This window comes from Arachis ipaensis, chromosome B5, assembly GCF_059453495.1.
Source record: "Arachis ipaensis isolate K30076 ecotype BB chromosome B5, ASM5945349v1, whole genome shotgun sequence".
In the NCBI taxonomy this organism is placed as follows: domain Eukaryota; kingdom Viridiplantae; phylum Streptophyta; class Magnoliopsida; order Fabales; family Fabaceae; genus Arachis; species Arachis ipaensis.
The window spans coordinates 80,567,488-80,571,411 of record NC_142440.1 but is presented as its reverse complement, the minus strand read 5'-3'; the positions used below and the strand labels follow the sequence as shown (position 1 = coordinate 80,571,411).

At 34.9% G+C, this 3,924-nt stretch overlaps 1 non-coding gene across 1 annotated transcript; it reads right to left on the bottom strand.

Moving 5' to 3' along the window:
- Nucleotides 1–3,612: 3,612 nt before the first annotated feature.
- Nucleotides 3,613–3,720, bottom strand: LOC148564748 (small nucleolar RNA R71). The gene has a single exon (XR_015883828.1). It is a non-coding gene; the product is annotated as a small nucleolar RNA R71 (small nucleolar RNA).
- Nucleotides 3,721–3,924: the final 204 nt, after the last annotated feature.

The window sequence follows — 3,924 nt, the reverse complement described above, 5'->3', positions numbered from 1 at the left end:
TTTGGCATTGTTTTTACATAGTTTTTAGTATGATTTGGTTAGTTTTTAGTATATTTTTATTAGTTTTTAATTAAAAATCACATTTCTGGACTTTACTATGAGTTTGTGTGTTTTTCTGTGATTTCAGGTATTTTCTGGCTGAAATTGAGGGACCTAAGAAAAAATCAGATTCATAGGTTGAAGAAGGACTGCAGATGCTGTTGGATTCTGACCTCCCTGCACTCAAAGTAGATTTTCTAGAGCTACAGAACTCCAAATGGTGAGCTTCCAATTGCGTTGGAAAGTAGACATCGAGGGCTTTCCAGAAATATATAATAGTCCATACGTTTCCCGAGTTTAGATGACGCAAACTGGCGTTGAATGCCAGTTTTATGTTGCAGTCTGGCGTTCAGCGCCAGAAACAAGTTGCAAAGTGGAGTTCAACGCCAGAAACACGTTACAAACTGGCGTTCAACTCCAAAATTGACCTCTCCACGTGAAAGCTTCATGCTCAGCCCAACCACACACCAAGTGGGCCCCAGAAGTGGATTTCTGCATCAATTACTTACTTCTGTAAACCCTAGTAGCTAGTCTAGTATAAATAGGACTTTTTACTATTGTATTTGACATCTTCGGATCATCTTTGATTAGTTTTATGCTATCTTAGACTTTCATGGGGGCTGGCCATTCGGCCATGCCTGGACCATTATCACTTATGTATTTTCAAACGGTAGAGTTTCTACACTCCATAGATTAAGGTGTGGAGCTCTGCTGTTCCTCAGGAATTAATACAAAGTACTACTGCTTTTTCTATTCAATTTAACTTATTCCGCTTCTAAGATATTCACTCGCACTTCATCATGAATGTGATGATCGTGACACTTATCATCATTCCCTATGAACGTGTGCCTGACAACCACTTTCGTTCTACCTTCGATTGAATGAGTATCTCTTGGATTTCTTAATCAGAATCTTCGTGGTATAAGTTAGAACCCATGGATGGCCATTCTTGAGATCCGGAAAGTCTAAACCTTGTCTGTGGTATTCCGAGTTGGATCCGGGAAGGGATGGCTGTGACGAGCTTCAAACTCGCGAGTGCTGGGCGTAGTGACAGACGCAAAAGGATGGTGAATCCTATTCCAGTATGATTGAGAACCTCCACATGATTAGCCATGCAGTGACAGCGCATCGGACCATTTTCACAGAGAGGATGGGAAGTAGCCATTGACAACAGTGATGCCCTACATATAGCTTACCTTGGAAAGGAGTAGGATTGATTGGATGAAGACAGCAGGAAAGCAGAGGTTCAGAGGAACGAAAGCATCTCTATATGCTTATCTGAAATTCTCACCAATGAATTACATAAGTACCACTATCCTATTTTATATTTTATTTATCTTTTACTTATCAATTCATAAAATCAGTTGAATCCGCCTAACTGAGATTTACAAGGTGACCATAGCTTGCTTCATACCGACAATCTCCGTGGGATCGACCCTTACTCACGTAAGGTTTATTACTTGGACGACCCAGTGCACTTGCTGGTTAGTTGTACGAAGTTGTGAAACAGAATTAAGAACATGAACGTGCGTATTGAGTTTTTAGCGCCGTTACCAAGGAAGGAACGATCACGATTTGGCACACCAAGTTTTTAGCGCCGTTGCCGGGGATTGTTCGAGTTTGGACAACTGACGGTTCATCTTGTTGCTCAGATTAGGTAATTTTATTTTAATTTTAAGCTTTTTATTTCTTATTTTCAAAAAATACAAAAAAAAATTTCTTCTTTTTTCGTTTTTCCCAATTAAATTTCGAAAAAAAATAAAAAAAAAGTTTAATAAAATAATGAAACCAAAAATATTTTGTGTTTCTTGTTTGAGTCTAGAGTCAAGTTTTAAGTTTGGTGTCAATTGCATCTTTTTAATTTTCTAAAAATTATTTTCGAAAATTTCATGCATTGCATTCTTCATGATCTTCAAGTTGTTCTTGGCCAGTCTTCTTGTTTGATCTTCATATTTTCTTGTTTTGTGTCTTTTCTTGTTTTTCATATGTATTTTCAATTTGTTAATGTCTAAAGAATAAAAATTTTTAAGTTTGGTGTCTTGCATGTTTTCTTTTCTTGAAAATTTTTCAAAAATAAATTCTTGGTGTTCATCTTGACATTCAAAGTGTTCTTGGTGTTCATCTTTGCATTCAAAGTGTTCTTGCATATTTTTCTTGTTTTGATTCATAATTTTCATGTTTTGAGTCTTTTTGATGTTTTTCTCTTTCTTTATTAAAATTAAAAAATCAAAAAAATATTTTTCTCTTATTTCACTCATAATTTTCGAAAATTTGATTTGATTTAGTCAAAAAATTTTAAAATTTAGTTATTTCTTATGAGTCAAATCAAATTTTCAATTTAAAAATCTTATCTTTTTCAAATCTTTTTCAAAGATCAAATCTTTTTCAATTTTCTTTCATAATTTTCGAAAATTCCAAAATGATTTTCAAAAATCTTTTTTCTTATTTTGTTTCATAGTTTCAAATCTTTACTAACAATTAATGTGATTGATTCAAAAAAAATATATATTAAGTTTGTTACTTGCCTAGTAAGAAAGGTTCAATCTTTAAACTTTAGAATCATATCTTTTTAGTTTCTTGTTAGTCAAGTAATCAACTTTAATTTTCAAAATCAAATCTTTTTAAATTTCTTTTTCAAATCATTTTCAATCAATCTTATCTTGTTGTTTCAATCATATCTTTTTCAAAACTACCTAACTAACTCTCTCTTTCTAATTTTCGAAAATCCTTTCCCCTCTTTTTCAAAAATTCTTTTTAATTAATTAATTGTTTTAAATTTTAATTTTCGAATTTTAACCTTAATTTTTATTTTTAATTTGTTTAAATTTTCGAATTCTTCTCTTCCTCATCTTATTCTATTTATTTATTCAATTACTAACACTTCTCCTCATCTCAAATCACTGCTCCTATCCTCACCCTTGTGTTTGGATTATCCATTCTTCTTCACTCCTATTCCCTTTCTTCTTCTACTAACAATAAGGAACCTCTTTACTATGACATAGAGGATTCCTCTTCTTTTCTTGTTCTCTTCTCTTTCATATGAGCAGGAACAAGGAAAAAGGCATTCTTGTTGAAGCTGATCCAGAACCTGAAAGGACTCCAAAGAGGAAACTAAGAGAAGCTAAAATACAACAATCCAGAGATAACCTTACAGAAATTTTCGAAAAGGAAGAGGAGATGGCAACCAAAAATAATAATAATGCAAGGAGGATGCTTGGTGATTATACTACACCTACTTCCAAGTTTGATGGAAGAAGCATCTCAATCCCCACCGTTGGAGGAAATTATTTTGAGCTGAAACCTCAATTAGTTGCTCTAATGCAACAGAACTGCAAATTCCATGGACTTCCATCAGAAGATCCCTACCAGTTTTTAACTGAGTTCCTGCAGATCTGTGAGACTGTTAAGACTAATGGAGTAGATCCTGAAGTCTACAGGCTCATGCTTTTCCCTTTTGCTGTAAGAGACAGAGCTAGAACATGGTTAGACTCACAACCTAAAGATAGCCTGAACTCTTGGGATAAGCTGGTCACGGCCTTCTTGGCTAAGTTCTTTCCTCCTCAAAAGCTGAGCAAGCTTAGAGTGGATGTTCAGACCTTCAAGCAAAAGGATGGTGAATCCCTCTATGAAGCTTGGGAAAGATACAAGTAGATGACCAAAATGTGTCCTCCTGACATGCTTTCAGAATGGACCATTCTGGATATATTCTATTATGGTCTGTCTGAGTTCTCCAAGATGTCACTGGACCACTCTGCAGGTGGATCCATTCACCTAAAGAAAACGCCTGCAGAAGCTCAAGAACTTATTGACATGGTTGCAAATAATCAATTCATGTATACTTCTGAGAGAAATTCCATGAATAATGGGACGCCTCGGAGGAAGGGA